Genomic DNA, 24,373 nt, shown 5'->3' with positions numbered 1-24,373 from the left:
ATTCAAGGGAGAGGATGTGGCAGAGGATACCCCTGCAGAGAGCTGGAAATACAACATGGTACCGTGTGGCCCGTTCTGGAGGGGATGGGTGCATATCTCGGGGGAACACGCTCTGCAGACAGTGATGTGTTCCAAGTAGGCAGATCTGATGCCTTGTGTAGGCAGCAGAAAATAAACAGTGCAGCCCACCGTTGGCAGATTTAAACTGGAGAAGGGAATGTGCTGCACTTATGGAAATCAGTCTTGCTGTGTGTGATATCGCAGTTTTCAGAAGCAGATGTACCCTAATTCTGGTTTTCCCCAAGTGCCTGTGTTTCTGACTGTCTTGCCCATTGCAGGCTCAGGTGAGAGCTAGTACAGAATGAGTCCCATGGTATTTGCCATAGTTTTATCATGTGGCCCCCCCAGACACTGCTTCAGCCTGAGTTTTTATCCCTGTATTACATTTATGGCGTGGCAAACATTGCACAGAAAAAGTTTAACACTATAACAGCTACTTGCTAAAAAAAAAAAATGCTTTTCTTACCTTTTTGACTAGAAATTAGTCAAGATTTCTGTGTCTTGAGTGTAAAGCATTTCTGAAGGGGTTGTATCTTACAGCTTTTGGTTTGGTCCTTGGCCAAGGAGAGCAGGTCAGTGAGACAAAATTCCCTTTCCTATGGCTGTATGTACCACTGCTATCCAGAGTTTTGGGAGTATCAGTGAGACCTTAAAGCTGGACTTGGGGCACTTTTTGTCTTTCTAGCATCTAATTCCACCAGGAGATCACAGTCGTTTCAGTTGCACGACTCAAACTCATGAACAGCCATAATGCTCTAGCTCTGCTCTTCTGTGGCAGGCTGGTTAAGTAATAAGAAGTACCTTTCAGATCCACTAATAATTGAGTTTTCCTTCATCTATGCCTTTGGGAACATTTCAGTACTTTGCCTGGCAGTGTATCACTACTCTTGAATCGTGTGTGGAAAAATGTCTGAAGCAAATTAAACAAAATTACTTGTGAGTAAAAGATCAAGTCACAACATTGTCGAGATGAAAATCATTGAGTTGATGGGTGCAGTCTATCTGTGAGTGGGAAACCTTTAGTGGTGCCAGGAGAGAAAATTGACCATAGTAGAAAAAGTTGCACTTGATGTTTCTGTAACCTAAAAAAAAAAAATAAAACTCAGTCTCTTTATTCCTGTGATTTATTATTTCTCCGGTCACATGACACGAGGTATTGCGAACACATGGAGTCTTAGCAGAGGCCACAACAGGTTGCCTACTTCAGCAAAGTCTGACTTGAGACTGAATCTCAAAAAATTAAGGTGGAGAGAATGAGAGAAAAAAATTGAAATTATTTTTCTGGCATTATATTTGTGGCTTGGCACATCTAGATCCTGGGAGTCCATTCCATTGTTTTTACTCATAGCATCTTTCTCTCTTGCTGGGAATCACTAAGAGTGATTTGGCATCTGTGCCATACTAGTAAAAACAATCTTAACTACTTATAATTAATGAATTGTGTAAGCTGCCAGTCACTGGTTTGAAGGAATGGAATAACAAACATAAGGACAATGTGAATTCTGCATTGACTGGCAGAGTATGTCAGAGAAAGTGCTGCTTTGTTTTTCTGGTGCTGAATTGCTTTAGTATATGGACTTTTAAATAAGTAGTGTTTTAAGAAAGTGTATCAGTTGCTGGAGCTGAAGCTCATGTGTTCATAAGCTGAAAAGTGGCATAATTTTATATCATTGTGTGTACTATGACATGAAATCCCTGTGAAGGGAAGATACTGTCCTGTTTTCCCTGTTGTATCTGTCTGGGTTCACTAGGTGGGAAAATAAATCACTGACCTGAACTGGTGACACTGACTGCCATTTTTGAAAAAAAAAAAATAAATTAGGATGTCTTAGTGTAAAAGCAAAAAAGCCATATTGAGGTCCATCAAGGGAAAGAAGGACGTTTTCAAGTGATGAAGCTTGTTCTTGGAGAGAAAATGCTACTTCTAGTTTTTCTGATGAAGAGTTAACCCACAGCAAGATCTTTTTAAACAAGTTGGACTCATTTTCAGGCTTTTTGGTTCCTCTTTGAACTGTGTCTTTAGGATGGATATGTATGTCTAGTTCAGTCAAGAGCTGATAGAACAGCATCACTCCTCACATGGAAGTCTTACAAAATACTTCTATTTCCCTATGGAAAGAGGATCATTTTAGGGAGAGCTGATGTTCTGGGCAGTATATCCAAGATAGCTATAGATGCTAGAGGAAGAGAAAGCAGCCTCATGAACAATAGGGAGGATTTAAAAAGCTGTTTAATTTGTGCCAAGCTGCTTTTTTTTTTTTTTTTTTGGTTGTCATAGAAATGTGCCAGCCCGTGTCTCTCACAGATGAGCTCACTAAATGAATGGCTGTGCAGGATGAGTCTGGTTTCAATGAAGATGTTTATACTTGAAGAACACAGATGGACTTAAACCACAGCCCAGAATCTAAACACCCCTGAGCTCCTGGGGGAGGGGAGTGATAGGAAATGAAATCTGGATTTTATAGCTCAGGCCTGCATCTGTCCTCCTTGATTTGGCTTTCTGAGTTATTATGGGGAAGCAGGAGAGGAATATTAAGTTCAATAAAGAGGGTTTGTTGGGTGTTGGAGGGGAGGATGATTTTGTGTCTGGCCCAACTCTGTTCGGCTGGAAGGGCTTTTCCTGCCTCGATGTCTTTGCAGGATTGAGGTTAATTGGTTGCAGAGATGTCACTTTAAGGTGCAGTCTGTAGCAGGTATTTTGTGATTTCTGTGCTCCTGCTACTCTCTGTCTTTTGAAATAAAATATTTCGAACGAGGCAGTTTTGTCTCCCGCGCCGCCTGTGAAATGCTGTGGTGCAGGTTTGGTAAAAGCTCAGAAGTTGGTGCAAATAACTACAAATGCTGCCCCAGACCTGTGAAACACCGAAGAACTCGCAGAGGACACAAGTAACAATCCTCAGTGAGGTGTGTCACTGAGCCTTGGACAAACAGTCAACAAACACCGTGTCCTGTGGCGAGTGGGGCGTGTTCAGTGCGCCCAAAAATGTCCTTTGCAGGAATTTAGTCTCTGGATTTGTTTGCTTATGAGCATAATTTTCTGTGAATTCCTCTTGCTTCCAAGAAGCCCATTAATTCTTTATTTTCATCTGCGTTTGGCACTGTCAGAATGCCTCAGAGGAGCTTAGGTGTAAAATGACAATAGCTACAGTATCTCCAGGGTTTTCAGGTATCCCAGTGATTTGTTTATCTGCCTGTCTTGCTTTCCTTGGTTTTCTATTCCTGGAGCTGGGCTGCCGGAAATGATGCATGTTGCTGAATGCAGAATAGTCCTTGCTGTGCCAAGGCATGTACTTGGAAAAATGGGATGCTATGTCCTATTAATTGGTATAAATAATCAAGAATATGGAATAAATGAAGTACTGGCTCTCTTTTTTTTTCTCTTTCTTTCTTTTTTTTTTTTTTAATGTATTCCCAACAAGTGGAAGGTAACATGTTTTTAGATGAAATCCACCTTTACCAGAAATTTTCACTGTTGGAGAATACTTTAAGGACTTGCCACTCAAACCTGTTTGAGTGTATTTGAGCCTCAGCTTTGGTCATAGTGTTGAATTCAGCTGTGCAGACTTTTCTCTTGATGCTCTGCTTTTGCTTGTTTTTTGATCTTAAGTCACCTGCTTGAACTTGTATTGGAAGACAGGGTAGGCTAGAATTATCTTACCTTTTAATGAAAAATATTTTTTTAAGCTAAAATGAGTTTTTGACATGCTACAAGCTTTGGGAAATGCAGTTTCTGTGCAGAGTAATTCCTCTTCTGCATACCTGACCCATGTTTTGTGGGATATTAAAAGTTCCCAGCACTCTGTTAAAGATCTTGGTCTGTCAACTCATCTCATGCTCAGAGCTGTGAATAGGCTTTCTTACTCTATGGATTTATTTTAAGGGTTAATCAATTAGGCATCAGCAACTGGAATTTTTTAGACATTAATTTATTAAACTGCTTGCTTTTTTGATAGAACTGTTTGAATTATCTGTTGTGTATGTCTTCTACTTTTGAAATAAATACCAAAAATTGACTATAGCTGGTGTTTTTTTTTTTCTCAAATTCACCTCCTTCATTCATTTTTGTAACAGCCTTTCTGGAAAGGGAGTGCACAACCTATTACATTGCATTTGAGGAACTATGAAGTGATCAGCATGACTGCTGCCAAATGCACGGAATTAAGATGGAAACAATTAAATGACCATTTAAAAATATTTTTTCTAGTTATATCCTAGAACCCTGACCACACGAAGTTGTTTTGGGTAATGCCACTGTTTTCGGTGTGCCCTGGATAGGCTAAAACAATGTGTCAAAGCAAGAATACTAAGTGATCAGAGAGACCATGTTTTGATAGGACACATTTGCTGTCCTATTTGCGTGAGAAATTTGCAGTGATGCAATAATACTGAAAATTATCACTTTCACTGTGGGAGCATTGATGCACTGCTATTGGAAATTACCACTTTCACTGCAGGAGCGTTCATTTTTCTTCTGAGATCATTAAAATCATCTTGTTTTTGCTTTTGTAATTGGCTTAGGTTGCCCTTCTTGGGGGAGGGGAGGCTCTGGGGTTTTGTTGTTGGCTCTGGGGTTTTTTGTCTTTTCGCTTTTAATTTGAAACACAGTTTTAACATTTGGATTGTTTGAAACAAAAACAAGAGAAGTCCCAACATGAGCAGAGAATATTTTTAAAGGACTTTATGGCTCTAAGTTCCTAACACAGTCCAGATGTCTCCTATCTCTGCTCTTTCCGTAGCATTTTCTGGCGCAGTGTCACTGGATTTTGAACGTGGTCCAAGCTGTGTGCCAAGTCCTGAAATAAAGTAAATCAGTGAGTTGTTCTTGGACGTTTCTCCTTAATCCAAACCAACCCAAATCAAACTTCAGCTCTGACCTCAGGACTGCACATTCAAATATTTTCCTTTGCCTCCTCAGTTTCAAAGTAGCAAAAGCAGGAGATTACCACTTTGCAGTATTTAAACAGAGGCTTGTGTGACATCCGTGCAGCTGAAGCAACTGCATTCCTTGGGACCTGGTGTGTGTTAAAACAGCAGTGATGTTCAGCAGCGCTGTGATTCTTCACCGTGATTCCCTTTGTTGGGTCAGGATGCATGTTAAGACCACACCGAAGCAGGATTTGTTTGGAGGCAGTTGTGTCAACAATTAGATGGCAATTAAAGGAAATATTCTGTAGTGCTCTTTGGCAAATACTTCTGCCTAGGTGTCTTGTAACAGTTACTGATAAGACAAACCCGGTAACCCCCAAAACAGCATCAGAACTAAGTTTTAGGATAAGTGGATGTCTTTTAACTTTCCTTATGGTACAAGCACTGGTTTCCTTTTGTATTGAAGCACTCCATTGAAGTTGGCCTCTCATGCAAACAGACTGTGACTGAAGGGGCCACCTATTGTCATTTAACATTCTAGTGACATCCCAACAGGGAAGGTGGTGTTATTTTTAACAGTAGTTTAATTGCTGGACCGAAGGAGACTGAACAGTGTGTGACACAAACTCTTTGCAGAACATCAGCATGTTTGAGACCTGCTGGTTGAATTCTTAGCTTTTATCTGGCCAAGTTGAGGTAAATTTAATTAAACTTTATCTGTTGTCCAACCCTTTTTTTTTAGACCCAGCTTCCACTGAAATGGAGGTGAAGCTTTCCTTTGGCTTTGCACTGGTTCCTTAAATGTGTGTGATCTACCAGGTGTTTTGATATAACTGATCATCCTTGGTACAGACAGTGGTCAGCAGAGGTGAGATGCAGGAATCTGGAGGTATTTTTTCACGTGGTACTGTCTTACAGTGGGGAACTCGAGAGTTTTCAGCATACTCTGTGTTGGCCTCAGTTCAGGTTTTTGGGATTCCCACTACAGTTGTACATACGTCTTTGTCCCCTCAGGGAATACTAAGATAAAGCTCCTTATTAAACAAGGGACTATCATATTGCATGTTATCAGGGCTGGTAGGATTACTTTATTTTTATTAATCAGTTTTGTTCCCTCTGGTCTTCGAGACAGTGTCTGTCTTTTTGTCTTGATTCTGTATAAACTTGAAATGGGTAACTAATGGATCCTACTTTGGGGCCAGAGAATGTAAAACTTACCTTTCAGAAGTAGCCAAAACAGCCCTGTGCATAAAAATAACTCATGATTTTCGTGTTGGATTCTCTAACTTGAGCTAGATGTTCACCAGCACGTTCATGTGCTATGTGGAGGCAGTGGGACGTGCGATTACCAAGTTGTTATGCAACAATAAATACAAGGGACAGCAAGTAAATGAGTTTTTTACAGAGAAATGCCATTAAAAAGGAAGATTTTAGCCCTGGCATGTCTTGTAATTCTTTCATCGCTCGACAGAGCTTTTGTATACACACGACTTCATGTTTCCTGTGAGATGTCCTGTTCGGTGCTCAACTCTTGGATGTTCAGGACTTGTGGAACATCAGGCATGGACTGACCAGTCACGCTGAGCTTCCCTTGCTTGTGCACTGTGCAGGGCTGTTTCCCCCGGGTGTGGACCTCCTCTGAACTCCGTGTCAGAGCCTCTCTGCTCTGTCTGTTGGCTCCTTGCATGGAGGCTGGACCTGATTGTTTTGAAGAGTGACCTTTCTATCAGGACCGACCTGCTGAGCTTGCTGGCATGGGATCAGGAAACCAATTTCTGGCTCAGTCTGGGCTTCTGCTGCTGCTAAATTGCTTTAACACCCTCACCCTAAACACTGTGATCTGCATGATATACCCCACATCAAAAATCACCTGCATATATGAAACTATTCTATTCCTTGTCCTACCAGCAAAGACCTAAAGGTAAAGGTGGATTTTGTGCTCTGCCCTGTAGGAACTGGGAGTGAACCTGCCAGAGCAGGAGGTATATAACAGATTATAGAGTGTGGGAGGTTTTCTTTCCTTCAGAGCTTGTCGTGGGAATCAGTTTAGCAAAGACCCTGGGAGAAAGGCTGCAGTGGGCACAACCTTCATATGTGTGTTTGCAGATAGATAAGAACTGCTCAGGAGATCTTACAGCTTTCACAAAGGGATGATGCGAGATAAAGCTCTGTCAGGGGACAGTGATTAAAGAACCCATGCTGAAAATGAAAGAGCTGTTGGGTGATAAGAGGAAACGCCTGTGTTTTGAGAGCTGGACTTCAGCTAGATAAAAATCTTAAAAGCCCTGTGCAGATCAGCAGTGTTGGTCTTGCCTGGGTTTCCCTTAATTTTCTCTCTGCCACCCAGGCTGGAGGAAGCAGTTTTCATGCTTCCCTGGCAGCAGGATTTTTGAATGTGGGAAACCTGATAGTGTGTCTGCTTAACTACCAGACTTTGGCCTGGTGCCCTTCCTGGTTTCCTTATGGAGTAAGTGCAGTGATGGGAAGAATGTGCTCCTTACACGTGTAGTCATCTCGGTGATAGTAAACTGTGACACTGATACCCTGTTAGCTACCTCTGCCTGCAGAGCCACTGCCACGGGCCTGGGGTCACCGACAGGATAACGAGAAGTCTGCTTTAGGTTTGGAGTGCAAAAGAGAAACTACAAGTGAAATTAGTTTTTTTTTTTTGGTCTGATTTATCTTTTTTTTTTTTTTTTTTTTTGGAAACTGTAGATGTTTGTTCTAAAGTGTCAACCTAATGCACATTAATCTAATTTGCTCTGTTGAGACTTTTGCAGTTGCTGCTGGTGTGCAGAGAGCCTCCACTATGTGCTAGCTGCAGTTTTCTCAAATTAGTCCATTTTAACTGTATTTAGTGTGGCCAGTTTGCCTGCAAAACATAAGGAGAATTTGTTTGGGTGGTTAAAAAGTTGCGCTACAACCATTTGAATGTTTTGGAGCAGATACAAAAAGAACTCCATGAATTTTGGAGGGTTCCACTTACAATTTTGCATTTGTAAAATTGCTTTAGTGTCGTTTGGTGTGATGTTCAGGTCAACGGAAGGGAATTTAAATAAAGCAACTTAAAACAGCCACCCCCTAGGAAGCCCCAGCCTGAATGTGACTGATGACCCACTGAATTGGATTTGTAAATCTTGCCAAACAAAAGCAAAATGTTTTGAATTATAAAAATGTAAACTGAAAATATTAAGGCAATGAATTTGTCCTGGAGACAAAAGGCTCCTGAAATGATGGGGAAATAGTTTTGTTGATTTGAATTTTACTGTTTGCATTTTGTTTGTTTTTATTTGGGGTATGTGTTTAGAAAATCAACTTGCTGGGGATGTTGCTCGTTTCAGACTTTGCTTTCTGGCAGTGCCAATTGGAAATGAAACTGTAGATGTCAAAATGAATTTAAAATCCTGGGGAGTCAACAGCTAGAACTTGTAGGTCTCAATACTGCAAAATACTGCATACCCTGAAATCCTGTTGGAAATGGAGTGCTCTGCAATGTGCAGGGTTGGAGCCAAGGAGCAACCGAGCCAGGTAGATGTGCACTAGGAAGTGATTTGGCAAACACTCATTTCATCATGACAGAGCTGTTCGTGATGGTAAATGCTTACAGGATCCTTGAGCCTTGGGCCTGAGCTACAGCCACACACCACTGCAGTGTAGGAGCTTGATGCAAAGCCCAATTAAATCGGGGGGTGTTTGGATTGGCTGCAATGGCCTTTGGGTTAAATCTTAAGTCTTCAGTTCAGAAGAAGACTTTTACTTGGTGTGTAAGTAATGTATACACCGAAAATCATGATTTCTAACAGTTGTTATTATTGGAGAGTGCTTTGTTTTTCTGCTGGGAAGTATAATTTACAAGGAAAAATATTTCTAAAATATTTTAGAAGTTTCGTATATAGTACGCGTCAAATGACAAATTCTTTATTCATGTTGTGTCACAAAAGGGCATTTATTAGCACTCATTAACACTGTCTGGTGTAGTTCTGCCACTTCTTAAGTTACCTATTGTGGGCTGTATCCCAGTGAATCTGATAAATCACAATGTGGTTTCTCGTGGTACACTTTAGAATTGGGCAGTATTACCTGGGTATCTTTGGCAGGGAAGTGGAGCCATATACTGTTGTCCCAAACCAAATCCAAAGTCTGTGTCAGAGCTAGAAGTGAAAAAGAACTTTAGAAGCTCAGGTTAAACAAAGGAACTGAATGAATGTTGAAAAACAAAAAAAAATTGTTTTGAATACAGACATTTCTAACCCCAATACAACCTTCTCTTAAAATAGCAGGCCAGTTGTTATTACAGACACCTTTGGTGATTGAGGTTTTTCAACTCAAATTGGATTCAAGTCATACAAAGATTAAAAATACCCCTACAACTGATGAGCTGTTCTTAAAGGAATATTCCCTCCTGGAAATGCTCAAGAAATTGTACACCCCCTGCATCATTAAGGTTTTTTGAGAAATTATGTTTCTAATACTTGGTGACAGGTTTATATCTTCAGATCCTTGTACAAACATGAAGTAAAGCGTTTAACTATGTGCTACTGGAAAATAAGGTTTAATGTTCGAGTGTAGTGCCTCATTCAGCCTTTTTTCAGTTTCATTCACCAAGAAATTTCTAATAAAAGGATATTTCTTAGTCACAGGTGACTTGTTCTGCAGTGGTGAAGGTGTTTTCTTATCCTCTGTATCTTACGTGTCATTATTAATCTGTTTTCCCAGTCCTATGTATGAATGTATAATAAAGGCCAGGAAAATAGGTCAGCATCAGTCAGTATTTCTATCTCCAATACTGCTAAAACACCTCACTTGACAGTTCCTGCATTTTTAACTTTCTTGTTGCTGCTTCGTAGTTTCTTTATCTTTGAAGGTCAGAGGTGAATTTTAGAAAGCAGGTTTTCAGCTTGTCTGATGAATATGTTGGTATTAATTTCCATATGGTACCAGACAAGTGTTTCTTCCATTTTATTAGCATTGTTGTTGATGGTTTGCTAAAAAGTTGTATTGGTAGAGTCTCCATTTCTACAGGGGAATGACTGGAAACCCCCTAGTAACAGCTACAGAGAAATTATTAGTACACCTCCTAATGTCAAAGGAAAAGTAAGAAAGCAAGTGTTGGAGATTTACCTGAAATTACCTGTTTTGGAGGGACTACTGCAAAGAATGAAAGCAAAGAGAATAATTCTAGTTGGAAAAGTTCTTTTAACTTACAGCATCAGTGTGATGTCAGGCGTGATGTTTTCTGCATTTCCCTGAGTCAGATTTTTGTTCCATTTGCCTGGGTCTTTCAAACAGCAGCAGAGGAATGTTAAACACTGGGACTAGAACCTTCTGAAAACAAAGCCATTTTTTCCTCAAAAAGAGTTCTACTGCACATGGGGAACTGACTTTTTCCAGAATTGCAAACATTCATTGGTGTGCTGTATTATTTGAAAAAGTGAGGGCATTCATTCTCTCTCACCCTAAACAGGGTTTTGCTGTACTTGTGGCCATCCTGAGCAAATCCTGGTGTCTTTGTTGGTTTTTTTTTTTACTGCATTAGGTCGGTTAGCATCCAATAAACAATGTTAACTTTATGTAGCTGTTAAGTACACTGACCTTTAGTATTGGTTTGCACAAGCTGTGCTCGATGCGAGTCCCACTGAAATACCAGGGCTGATTTAAGCAAGTTGCTGTCCTGCAAACAAAATATGACATTTCTGCTGCTGAACAGATGCTTCAGCAGCGAAAGCGCCGCTATTTCCCAGAGCTGGTTCTCTCTCTCTGTTTCTTGATGCTCTTTCAGTCCTGGTTTTCTCGCCTGAAAAACAGAAATAAAAATCCTGTGTCCTCGGGAATAACCAGGTTAATATTTGCTGAGTGCTTTGCAGCTCTGTGGTCCCATGATACACCGGACGGGGCCAACGTGACTGTTGCTAAATCGCACTCTAGTCAGAATTACAGTCATTAATAGCTCGAGTCTGGGGAAAGAGTCACTGCAGATACTGTAACAGCTCCTTTAACTGTTTCCTTTTAAGCAAACAAAACCTCTTGACGTTTCTGCTGAGCAAGTTGTAATGGCTTAACTTATTAAAATGCTGCAGAGTGTCTTGTTCCTCACTAGCCTCAGTAGCCTTTTTGCTTTTCATTGAGCCAACTGATTAGGGAAATTCCACCAAAAATGATGGCAGTTCTTCAGCTCAGTGGATTTAGAGAATGGCTTTCTTGCTGTTACTCAAGTTTATGTCCTGGGAACATGCAAGTTACAGCAATTCAGCAACAAGAGAAAAGGGGAACCTAAAAATCAGTGACGCATGTTCTGTAATTCTACTTCCCATTCTCAGCCTCTGGGCTTCGGGTTTTCAGCACATGAATCAGCTTTGTGGAGGGGAATGCCCCGTTTGAACAAAATTTAACTCTGTATTTCCCAGTGGGTCAATGCTGCTGTACCAGGTATCCTTTGGGAGATCAGGAACAGGCTGCTTTCTGGATACATTCAGGCAGCTGTAGCAGGGGCTCAGTTCATCATGACAAATACTGTAGAAGAAGTGGTTTTGGTTTCCAGACCTCCCTGTGCAATATTCGTTGTGCCTCCTTGAGATGAGAAGAGTGAGACTACATGTGCATTAACATTTTCTGCAAGGTGAATGAAAAAGATGGGAGAGGGGACATGTACAACATCCAAGGAGTTCTTGGCTATAAAAATTACTTAACATAAACTTTCAATATCTTGGATTTGCCTCCTGTAAAATGAAGGCGATTTTTCGCTTAATCACCTAATAAACAGTGATCAAATAATGGAAAAACAGAAGCAAAACCATCAGCTAAAAGAAATAGAGCAGAATGAGTGTGAGGTTGGAGAAGCTCTTAAGCTTTTTTTCTCCGTTATGAACTGGTCAGAAATAATTCTGTCAGTCCTTTCATTTGACTTTTTACAGTACAGTATTTCCATAGGGAAAATGAATGAAAATGTTGCAAATAGAAATACAGCACTAGAGAAGAGAACTGAAATATTCTAATATGGTTAAAATCTGTGTGAAAGTGTGGGATTATGTTCTCCTCTGTGGACAGCTAAGAGAAGGAGACTGCTTGCCAGCTGAATGCGTGTTTGGATAAGTGTGTGCTTGCAAGTGACAGATGTCAGGAGAGGGGAACTGGGTTAGTCCTTTCATATAGTTCTCATTTTGTAGGTCTTGGCTTTCTGCTTTGTGAACTGTTATGAGGGATGTGCAAGGTGAAAGGGTTATTAGTCAAAAGATTCGGGAAGTAGATTCAAACTGAAAGACTACCACTAACCTCATTCACAGCCAGGTCTTTTTTCACTGACTTAAAAACAAAAAAGAAAGAAGAAACCCCCAACGACCAAACTTCCTACTTAGCTGAGGCAGCTCCATTTTGTTTTGCTTTTTCTCTCAACTGGAGTTCTGATGTTGTTCAGGCCTTTAATTAGGAGGGCTCCTCTCCCAGGTTCACACTGGGACTATGATGAGCTTGAGATAGAGGGGTGAATCTTACCTCATTTATTAATTTCAGTAGTTGATCATAACTGGGCCCAAATATATTATTTCTAGGATCAGTGCTGGCTTCTTTTTTAACCTTTTTTTTTAGTCTAATTTTGTCCTGTTGTGATGATTCTGATTCAATAGGCAAATAAAAATAACGAGAAACATCAGGAGTTACTGGTACTGAGCTGAACATTTACAGTTAAAGCTCGATTTCTCTCATGTGTTGTCAAAGCTTGAGAACTGTACAAGTTCCTGAGAATGCTATTTCATGGTTTGTTTTAAGGCTGACTTATTCTGTACTGGAAACAAGAGGGTTGTATCCCCCAAAATTGCCATCCAGTCCCATCCCTCTTGTACAGCTGCTTGGCTTGTGTGGCTGCATAGTTTGATTAAAGATGTGATCAACCTGCAGATTTTCTTTTTTTTTTTTTTAATAATTTTATTCACTGTAGGGTTCATTTTTATCCCTCAGTTCTCAGTTTAAACTGCAAAATGTATGCTTCTCATATTCCCTTGAGAGTGGGTTGGAGTTGAGGGTACTCAGCCCTTACGGGAAGCCCTCGGCATTTTGCTGGATTGGACCACAAAGTGCTCTGGTGCTTTGCACAGTGTACATATTTAGAAACACCCTGAGATATTTTGGATAGAGGATTATTTGGGGAAAACTGGGGGAGTTCCTGCTTTTCTGGTACAGAAAATAAAAGTCACATAATCCTCCTAACTTCAGGCTGTGAAGGTTTTGTTTTAGCAGTTTGCCTGTGATGGGCGTATCCTGTGAGGGAAGAAATGGTGTTTATCTAAGATGCGTGGCAGTGAATGACAGGACAAAGGTTAGGTGTGTGTTGAAAAGGCTGGGCATTGATTTTCTAAAGATGTTTTTTTCCAAGCTGTCTGCTATCAGGGAGCAGAGACCTCCCTCTACACAGTTAGACATGTTTTGATCAAAAGTCACTGAAAAAGATATGTCAGTCTCACTCTTAATCTCTTATGCAGAGATGATAATACTGTCAGCTCTCTCGTACTTCACTGAAATAAGGTTACATTAAAGTCTGGCTCAGTGATTTTGCATGGACTTCACCCCATATTTAAGATAATTGCTGCAATACATTTCTGCCTGAGAATAAATTGATTTCTGAATGGCATAATTATTTCTTCACTGCTTATCAAACTGGTCTCTCCAGGCAGTTTGTTTAAAGATCAGATTCTTTACGCTCATGGGGGCACTGTGGGAAGGTTTGTTGATGGATTGGTAAACAATTAAAAAAATCCCAAATCAGAAAACACTAGGCTTCACAAAATAGAGCCTGGTAGCTCTTTGACTGTCAGGTTTAATTAAGCTTTGTGTTCCCTCAATTTTTAAGAATTTAACTGGTCTTAAGAGGTAACTTAAGAGCATTGAACATATCTTTAACAAAAAAGCATTGCTTCAGTCCTGTAAAAAGCCCCAGTATCCCCTTGCTTTGTCCGTGCATGTTTCCTTGCAGGCTTTCTGAGCTGCCTTAGATAAAAACAAAAGGGAGAAGCAAGAAGTGGATCTGTTGACAGCTATGACAGAGATCAAATTCCAAGCCAGGCCATGGGATTCCTGAGAAGGGGCTACTTAAACAGGACTCTCCTTTGATTAATTGGAGATAGGGTGACACCTTGGACGTCAGAACTGTATTTGAGCTTGGAATCAGACACAGAGGGTCAAAGAGATGAGATGCTCGAGGGCTGAAATGTGATCCCTGCCTCTTCCCTCCCTCCTTTCTCCCCTTCCTGGCTGTGGTACAGACCTGCAGGTCCTGCTCATATGGCTTCATTTTACGTTCAGCAGTAGCTCTGCTAATCATCAGTTCAGAAACCTGTGACACACTGGGTGGTTTTTCTGCACTGCCTGGTGTTCTCTGGCATTGCCACCCTAGAAATCAAACTTTTTCACAACCTTATGGCCCCCTTGGTTCAGGCTTTGGAAACTTCCATCATTGCCTAACTAGCCTTTGAAGATTTGCTAATTTTGCCCCAAGCAAGTTTTATCAACAAGGATAATGTTTTTTGAGTGGTTAATCACTTTTCTTCCCTGAAAAGTTAATTGCTTATCTTCCCTGATAGCAGCTCTTCTGCTTGTTTGTTGTTTTTTGTTTGTTTGTTTTGTTTTTTTACAAGTACAGATATTAAGAAAAAAGGTAGGTCTATGGAATTTGAGATTTGCTGCCTTCAGTGCCTTATTAGTGGATGCTGTGGAGAAATGCAAGGAAATAGTGTAGAGTATATGTAAATTTAGTTTCAAAATAAGAATTTCCTGTGTGTTTTCTTGATATCTCCACTAGAATAATATTTAGTCTCTTCTTCTTCTCATCAATCTTTCCTTGGCCTCTGGACAGGTTTACTTTAGCCACAGTGCTGACCCAAGATGAAAGACTTGGGATGGAATTCAGCTTACTTAAATTCAGCAGTATAATGCTCATTGTAAATGCATCTAATTAAATCAGTTTGCTGAAAAACTTTTGTTGTCAGCTGAATTCAGAGGCTGCTGAGAGTAATTCAGACTCCTCAGGTTCAGGCATTTAGTGTCCAGAGGGCAGTTCTGTAATGAGGACTCGTGTCAGGCATTTATGGAGCAGGGATACTCTTGGCCACCTTTCTGTAGCCATTCTGTGGGCTCTTGGTGACAGTCCCAAGTGTGTGTAACCTGTAGATTTAGATGCTACAGGGCTTTTTTACTTGGATCTGTGTGTTGAGTTCTCTTTGTCCCCAGTGCACGCACAGGCTTGACATCACTGTCAATAAATGCTTGGGGGTAGCAGGCAGCTCCTGCACTGGTTTGCTCAGGTGGTGCTTGTGTGTCACACTGAAGTCCAGGCATCTTAGGGAGACCAGCTGAAAGAACAATTAAAATATCCAGGGCCATTCTTTGTAATGCAAGTACACTGTAAAAGTATTTAAAGAGGCAGTTTGTATGAAAACCTCCGGAGATGAGGAAATTACTAATTATCAAAGCTTTTAAACTGCATCCCATTTTGAGTCTGGCCTGCTTTGACTGTGACCAGAAGCTCTCACTACGTAAAGAATTCTCAGCTGTTACCAACACTGTTTGGAAGTGTTTTTCCAATTTTTGATATTTTGATTATAGAGATGCCCCAAAAGCATTGCCTTTCACTAAGCTCCTCTGCAGACTGATGAATTTTCTCCTGGGCAGACCTGAGAAACATTTACAGGGGTACTGTGAGATGATGACAGTCCTTTGGCAGGTGTTTCTCCCCATAGTTGCTGGTTTGGCTCCTTTTTGAGTATTTTTTTTCTAAGTTCAGATTAGTAATACCTAAAACATCCTATAGAACTTCTCATAAGCAAACACTTGAAGGCTTGACTGTTGGGGGAACATAAATTATTACATGGTATGTTTTGGAGCAGTGTCTTGGGGAGTCTTGGCTATGTTTTTGTTAACAGAAGAATTATAAATACAGTTCTACACTAAACTTTGTCAAAATGCTGGGAAGTGATTTAGTGAAGCGATTTAGTAAAATTAATAGTGCTTCTCCCATAACACGGGGTCATTAAACAATGGGGTGCTTTCAGTCCATTCCAGTGACCTTGGTTTTAAAGCCTGCTTCTTATTTGAGGTGATCTCGCATTGAAAACTGGCAAAGAGGAACCACCTCTTTGGGAAAAAGAGGCAAGTGGTGTTTGTGTTTTGGCCAGAAGGGCTCTCTGTGGTAGCGTAGTCTTTACAAAAGAAATAATTATGCGAAAACACACGCTAAGAACAACATGCTTGAGGAATTTGATTTACTATCTGAGCATAATGACCAAAGTTTGAACCCAACATGCAACCTAGAGGCCATTTAAAACAATTATGTAGTTTAAATGGGGAGGCATAAAAGGCAGCAGAAGTGTAACTTTCTTGTAGTTTACCTGTGGCCAAAGGCCTTTTCACCTTTCTGTAGGCCATAAGTGAGGGATTGTGGAAGTTGCACAGGGTTTTCCTGGTCAGGACCAATCTTTAAAAGCCCATGCCAAACCCCCGGTGTTTTATCAGCCAGTTAACAGCCTTCATTTAAGTAGGGTTTGAATCTGATGAGCAGAAAGTTGTGGTCCTGCCTGTTGTGTGATAATGACTCTCTTGCTGCTGGTGTTCTCCGATGAGTGGCAGATGACCAGGACCTTAGCAGGAGGCTCTGTTTGGATGTACTGGCTGAGAAGAGATTATTAACTCTATAAACTTGTTTGTTCTGTTTTTGAAGATCCTTATAGTTTTCACTGATGATGCTGAACGATATAAAGTTGTCGGTCCTGGACTTTGATGGTTTTCTTTTGCTCTTTTTTCTTTCCTCAACCTTCATGGCTTTTGAGACTGGCCTTAGCATAAGCCTCGAGTGGCTGCTCTTTTTGTGGCTGGATCATTATTTGTAAAAATGAGCAGAACTGCAGAGTTACCATGGAAGCCATGTAAATGGCATTTCTGGAGCACAAGTCACAGTGACAAGGAGACAGGACTTTTTAAAATAAAAACCTCTTTTTAGCCACTCTTCCTTGTTTATAGGCGACAGATGTTTTTGTTTACATAAATGGTCTCTATAAATAATCCATTTTTGTATGTTCTGTACATTGAGCAATCTATTTTACAGACAATTGAAAATCTAACATTCATTACATGGGTTTTTTTTGGACTGTTGGGAAGATCTCAAAACTGGAGTGGTTTCATAATCCCTCAGCCTCCCACAAAATTATTTCACCAAAACTTTGGCTTTCTCTAGTGTTTCTCAGGTTTGGCAGCACAGCAGTGCTTTTGTTGTCCAACTCATGCAACAGTAGATTAAAGTGAGGCAGACCTGTGTGCTAGAAATAACCAATTTAGTTGTAGCTCTGGAACCTTTGAGAGTTTCATACCCTTCTGAGACAGGGTCGCTTGTCTTCAGTGCAGTGCTGTAAATTAGAATGTTTCAGCACCTTCTGTTTGTATTTACTGTCCCATGGTGTGAGCCCCAGTCCTGGGGCTGGTGACTGTGTGACAGAGCCCCACGAGACCCTCTGCCAGGAACCTTGTGCTTGGTGGGTAAGTGATACCCTGGTCAGTTCAGGCCAAGGGTCAGAGGGGGCTTTCTTCCTTAATCCCTTGTGATGGATCAGTCTGATACAATGGCCTTGTAGTATTTTCACTACTATTTTAATCCTGCTTCTTCTCACGACCCGTTTTGACACCGCTGAGCCCGGCTTTTCTTCAGCTGCTCACACTCCCTTCCTGGCCTCATCCAAGTGCTGATGGTTTGCTTCAGGTGTTGTCTTTGTGGTAAGACATGAGCAAACCATGAAGGATGGTTGAATGCTGTTGGAAGAATATGCTGCCCTTTTCTTCCCTTCATCTTGGAACAGCAATAGACTTTGGGTGGGCGTCTTCCCATATTTAGGTGAGGTGTTGTGGTAATTACACAATTTAGGTGTATCCCAGATGAAAATATCGTATTACCTAATATAGAACAGGTCAGGAAACAATATGATGCTGACATTGCATTTTTTCCACTTGTGTTTTGACGTTGGTTGTTTCCTTCTAGAAGAATATGTGTCCTTGGATAAGGTTGTTTGTGCCACATAAATAACCAAGTGTTTCACCTTCTTGGGTTAGTTCTCTGATCAGAACAGAAGATAGTCCAGATTATTCCTATTTTACTGGAACAGCCACATGAACTGAACATCACTGTAGGATACAGTTATAGTTAGTAAACCAGCCTGTGAAATGAAAGCAGAGTAGGGGGTTTTTTTGTATGAGAAGTGAACACAAGACTGCTAAATCCTTTACAGGCATGCTGTATTCCTGTATTGTATTGATTACTGACCAGGTTTTACCTGGCATCTCAGAATATGATTCATAGATATTGATCTGCACGGAAACTTGGCAGGAGGTTGAAAAACAAATAAGCAATGTTGCCTGGGCCCCCCCCTTATGTATTGTCTCAGATTGGACCTTCTACCACCCAAATCCTGACTTGTTCATGGAGCTGGCGCTCACTGAGCACTGTGGTTTCCTCTTAAATTAGCCTTTTGTACAAGCAATGTTCACACAGGGTGGAATTGGGTCCCAAAAAGCTCCAACCTTGGTGATAGCTTTTAACTCCAGCATGTGCTCCTCAGGCACTGAAGGGTCTGTTACAGACACACGTGTTCATTATTTCCTGTTTGATTGAATTTTAGATGAACCAGAAATGGGGAATGATTTCAATAAAAAACAATGCCAGAGGGGTGAAGAAGGAGCTGTTGAGATGCATGAGGAAAAACAATGTTGTATCAAGTCCTCAGTAAGTAAGAAGAATTAGTCATGATTCCTGAAAAATAGGCAGTGACTCTGTTCACCTTTCTAATTAATCAGTTTTAGGTTAATGAGTTATTAATTGTTCTTGAACGTGAAACCTTTGAGTGGGTGTTTCCTTTTGGTCCCTTGCAGTTGATCTCTTGTAGTGTAAAGTTTGCATGTCTTATGGTAATAACTGCGTGTGTAGCTGAGTGATACACGAGGAATTTTTGATTTAGTCGTCAGAATGGTATTTATTTTCCCTTTCCACCTTAGTTTCTTCCCCTGTAAAACAGTATTAATCTTTAACTCTTTGCACAATAGATTAGGAGAGCGTTAATCATCTAATGTTCTTGCACTGGGCTTGTCTTCAGTGCAGTAGTCACTGAAATGAGCAGACTCGTGTCGTAGAACTGGGATGGAGACAGGAGTGACTGTGGGGTGAGACATCAGGAGCTGTGTGAGGAACTGGCTGAGCACAGGCTGGTTCAGCAGGAAGTGGTTGATGAGTTACTGGTGTTACGGGGTGAAAATGAAACCTGAGTTACAGTTTGAGCTCACAAATACGATAAAGTCTTTACAGGTGAAACTGTAGCATGACTTATTTTTACTCCACAGAACTTGGCTTGTCCCTGTGCCCAAAAAGAGACCTTACCTGAAATGTAATAATGCAGTCAGCTGTTCCTGAGCAATTAATTATACTTTGTATTAAAACCAGCTTCTCTTGGTCAATATTGACATATTCATTTGAAATCTGCCACTCCAAACACCAAACCCCATGCTGGGAGTGGAAATATAAAAGCAAAATGGTCCCTTTCCATGTGCTGTCTAAACTCATTCAATGGCTGTAGACTGTTGCTTTGAGTCTGTGGTACACAGGTTGTGCCAGGGTTACTGTAGTTCTGGCCTTGAAAGGGATTTTAGTGTGGAAGGAGGAAAAAGGATCTTACAGCTGGACTGTGATAGAAGTCTCTTCAAAACTGAAAACTTACTTTTTGGACCTTGACTTTCATTGCCTACCTCTTTCTGAAATTTTATTTTTATTTGAATGTAATTTATGGGATTTTGTAGTAGAACTGACCTGCATGGTATTTCTTTCTCTGCAGAGGAGCCATGAATTGCTGGAGGCTGGAAAATTATTACAGGGGAAATGACTGTTTGCCTGTTAGATTCTTTGCTAGAGGTACAGTGGTGGACAGTGCTGGACGTTTGAGCTCATCATTAGGAGTTTCTTTTGTTCCCTCTCTGCCAGAGGGCAATTCTAGCAGTGGATGCTGGGAAAAATGTCATCTGAAAAAAAAAAAGTATTTAGTTTCGTCAGGGTATTCTTGTGGACAGAGGGAGCCTGGGTTTCGAGTCTCTGCATGAGGACATTTCTACATACCTAAGTTTATTGCAAGGTAAGCAGCAGTGAGAAAGTACAGCTAATTAGGTCCTCCTGCATGATCTCATTTGTGCACTGCTGAACTTTTATAAAAGGTAGGAGATGGGGTGGAACAGAGCTTGAAGCTGAATCTCCGTTTTTTCACCTGAAAACCTTGGCTTTGTAGCTGGGCAGGGCTTGCTTCTGTTCTTTCCATTGGTGTCTGAGAGAAGGAAACGTGGATTGCATGTTTGTTTGCTTTTCTTCTTATTTTATTTATATTTATTTGGAACACTAAAAAGCTTGCCACAGAATCGTTTAAAAATGAAAAGCGGGACTGTTTGCGGTGAAAATAATATCACTTGTTACCTCCCAGTTAAATGTCTTGGGTGAATCAAAATTGCCCTGCAGGATAAGAACAAGAAACAAGCAGAAAATCCTTAGTTAAGTGCTGTGGTTGTACGGAAAGGCAAAAGGAGAATTACAGGGAGGTGCTGGCTCACAACTCAAAATTCAGTTTTAACTTGGAGATTTTTCTGCGAGTAGTGAAACAGTCGCCAAACGTTTGATCCAGATGGAGTCCTGACAGTAATTACTTGTACGTATGGTACAGCCACTGCTGCTGCTCTCACAGCTATTCTTGAAGAGAGCTGGGTGGTTTTGTGTTAGATATCCCTTACTGCTCCCTCTGCTTTCTAGGCATAGCATAACACTATTTTGTGGGAGTATTGATCTCTGCTGGCATTGATACTGCCTGTCTGGAGTATCTCACAATCCAGTAAAGTTGGGGTTTATTTTTGTACTTCCTTTGGATTTTTTTTCTTTTTGTTTATAGTCTCCCCTGTAACTGCCCAGAAGATGTTGAAGCATTAAGGGTGTAAGTGAATTAACTGATTTTACAGCAAAACTGCCAGCATGTTCCCACATCTCAGGTCACATCTGATGCAGGTTGTTCTCTCTGGAAATGCCTCTTCTGCTCACAAGCACCTTTTGGTGACTGTGCTGTGGCTAGGTGGCAAAGTCCTGGCCAGGTGCTGGGTGCATTGTGGGGGGAGCTGTGCACCTGGACTTTAAATACTGCAGAGTTGTATCACCCCTGTCCCTTTGTGAATCTCTCCCCGAGTATTTGTGCCATCTAAAAAATCAAACAAAACATCAAGTTAACTGTGGTTCCACGGCAACTATCAATATTCTCGTTGGAGGACTTGGATCAGAGGCCAAAGAACAAAGTGGTGATGGAGGTTCAAATATCACTTCTTGGATGCAGGACTCAGTCCAGGAGTGACTGAAGGACGTAATCTGTATTGCTGTGTGTGCAGGGGCTGCCCTGCAGTGAAATAGGGTGGTGACCTCATCGTGACACCTTTCACCTGCTCATATCTGTTGTTCAGATTTCACCTTTGAAACCAAGTCACCGGTCTAAACTCTGTTGTGACAACTGGAGTGCAAACTGGCTTTGTTAATCTGTGTCCCATGGGGATGCCAGACGGCTCTTTCATGTCAAAAGTGATTGTTTAACAGCTTCTCTCTTACTTTGTCAAAATGTGGCACGGGTCGAACGCAGCAAAGTTAATAAGTAGTTCAGCAGCTGAGGAGACCAGAGGAAGAACTTCTGTGACAAGTGTTTTAAATGCCCTCCATGTCCAGTGTCGCCAGCAGAACTTGTCCCATGGAGAGAGTACCAACACCCTGCCTTGGAGTGCATGAGTGAACTGTTGGGCCAGGAGCTGCTAATGCTGTGGGCTTCTCTCTGAAAGGTGGGGATGTAGCAGTGGAAGTGAAGGAAGTGAAGGAAAAGCACTAGTTAGGAAAAGAAATATTCCAGGAACTGAACTGAGAGCTCTATCCTTTCCTCCCCCTTGCCCCTCACAGAAGAAATGTAGAAGAAGGGGTTTATACAACCATAGGTCAAAGTAATTTCATGAAAAGATGGTTTAAAAAAACCTGTCACTAATTTTAAATGTATTTAATTAAATGCTGTGCTGAGTAATGTGCTGAAATTGAGCCATTTTGATCAGAAGCATGAAATACCAGGATAATAATACATGGGCCTATAAAAAACTGGTTGTGTTGTAGATATTTAAGTGATGCCAAACCGTGGCAGCCTGTCACTTGTGCCTCCCATTGGAATTCATTGCAAAAGTTGAGTTAAATTTCATCGAACATCCTGACACATAAAATTTTATGATGATTAGTGATCCAAAACTACTACACTCTATGCAGTTACCCATATTCCTCTTGTTGTTATCTGCCTTCCAACAGCTTACCTTTCAGCTTGTGGGCTACAAGGTCTTTTACCATTTTGAACTTGAAACATTATATTTCAGCTAATTTAACAGCTGGGGCCAAAATACACAGAACTCTGCATCCATTGCCAGTTTATCTTGATCATCATAAACAGTAAAATGTGTGCAAATGTGTGCCCCCTGACAGCCCTTTATATGTACGACTGAAGTTTATGCATTTAAGTGCTGCCACTGAAGTCAAGAAGAAAATCCTTTTTAATAGCTTGGGCCCTCATTGCTTTGGGTTGATTTGCCCAGCATGACCACTGGAATGTTTTATTCTTTGGTTTCTTTACATCATAGGCTTGCAGGGGATATCAGATTTCTGATATTTGGGTATCAGTGTGGAGACAGAATTTTCTTCAGTTACCACATATTTAGTCTTCCATTGTTGGATATAAAATTGTGAAACTGAGAATTGCAGTAGCAATTGGTCTTATAGTTCAGATTTAAAATAACAGATCTTAAAATACTCCTGATTGCTCCCTCATCCTGTTTATCTTTCTTTTGGAAAGATATTTCTAAGTATCAGTATCTGATTTATGCAGTGGAGAAGTTACTTGTTTTAAATCTGAACACTGAACTGAGTTTATAGAGTTATGTGCCAGCAGAAATTGAAACGCTGGCTTGCTGCTGCTGTGGTATTTGCAGCTAATTGAATTGTGGATACTAAGAAATGAGTAGCTCAGCTTGACTTCTTGGCACTGCAGAATTTTTACCCTGGTTAGTAATTTTGAAGACTTGCTTGCAAACAATGGTTCAATGGGCGCCCTCACAAAATTGTGTGGGTAGTGATGTCAGAAAAATTTACCAGCTGCATGTTACCCAGAAGGCTAAATCTTCTGCCTCAGAAACGTAAGGAGAATGGGAAGGAGACTTGAATTGATCTATGGGCTTTGTAAGAATGCCACTTAGGAGAAACCGAAGGAGATACTAATTTGACTTTTTGCTAACGAAAAGCTAATGGTAGAAAATGGGAGTGATTTGATGTATTTTTAATAGTTCTCTAAATCTTGACCAGTACATTATATTCTATGAAAGGGACATCTGAAATGATTTGGCTTGCCATTATGTTCTATAAATTTGAGTAAGTGCACTAGTAGTTAGCTAACACAAATAAAACAGATAAGAGTATAGGCTAGTAAAAGCATTGCCAAAGGAAAAACAGAAGAGAAAGGAAGAATTGGAAGTAAATAACTTTAAAAGTAGAAGGTATTATCTTCCAACGTCATTAACTGCTTTCCTTTTCTCCCCCTATTTAGAAGTATCTTACCTCAAAGGTAATTTGTTTCATGCTCATCCAACATTAATGGTATTAATTTTTAATTAATTTAACAGTAGCATTGTCCATCTGTCAGTGCAACCCTAATCTGTTAAACAGATAAAATCAACATGTCTGCAGGTTCATTGTAGGTCGGCAGGCAGCAGTTGCGTGTCTGCATTCAGGGTCTCTATTAAATAATGCAGAGGCTTTATACAAATACACAAATGCAGAGACTTTTGAAAACAAATGTGCTAATACAGAAGGACAGATAAAGTGTCCTAGCTCGTGGTTCAAGTGTACTAAAGATGGCAATCTCCTTGGCCAAAATCTGGAGTTAGTCTCTTACACAAATACCCAGGTTTTTGCTAGAGTGGAACCCTTTGGAGATGCTGATGGAGAACACAACAGAATGCTTGGTGTTTCTCAAATTTGGCCTCTATTTTGACATCCTTATTTGGAAATCCCATCTCCTCCATGTGCACCACCCCCAAGCTGGGATTACAAAAGCAGTTTGAATGGGAACAATTACTGGATGTGCTTTGCTTCTGCACTTTCTAGAGCTGGCTGGGTAGTTGTGGAGAGAGGAGCCTGTTTGAGTGTCTGTGCTTAGAGAAATGTTACTTGTGCTACTAGGGGTTGAGAACTGCTCTCTGTTAAAAGTTTGAAGGAAGACAAGTGCTTTTAAACGATTCTAGTTTCCTGTTTGGATGCTAAAATGTGCTTTTGAACAACAGTTAAATTTAACATTGTGTTTTTGGTTTGGACAGAGATAAGCATCGGCAGCATGAGGAG

The 24,373-nt window shown here is 40.7% G+C and overlaps 1 protein-coding gene across 2 annotated transcripts in view; it reads left to right on the top strand.

Annotated features, from left to right (window-relative positions):
- Positions 1-24,373, top strand: part of CMIP (c-Maf inducing protein) — a 133,355-nt gene that overhangs the window by 15,913 nt on the left and 93,069 nt on the right. The window contains exon 1 of one of the 2 annotated variants that reach the window (XM_051801742.1): positions 19,787-20,069. The exons of the other annotated variant lie outside the window; for it this stretch is intronic. The gene's annotated coding sequence lies outside the window, so the exon portion shown is untranslated. Of the gene's footprint in view, positions 1-19,786; positions 20,070-24,373 lie in introns of those variants that run through there. 2 annotated transcript variants of the gene reach the window in all.

Source organism: Manacus candei, unplaced genomic scaffold (assembly GCF_025592945.1).
Source record: "Manacus candei isolate 608988 ecotype Guabito, Panama unplaced genomic scaffold, ASM2559294v1 h1tg000053l, whole genome shotgun sequence".
NCBI lineage: Eukaryota > Metazoa > Chordata > Aves > Passeriformes > Pipridae > Manacus > Manacus candei.
This window is presented reverse-complemented; position numbering and strand designations above follow the sequence as displayed.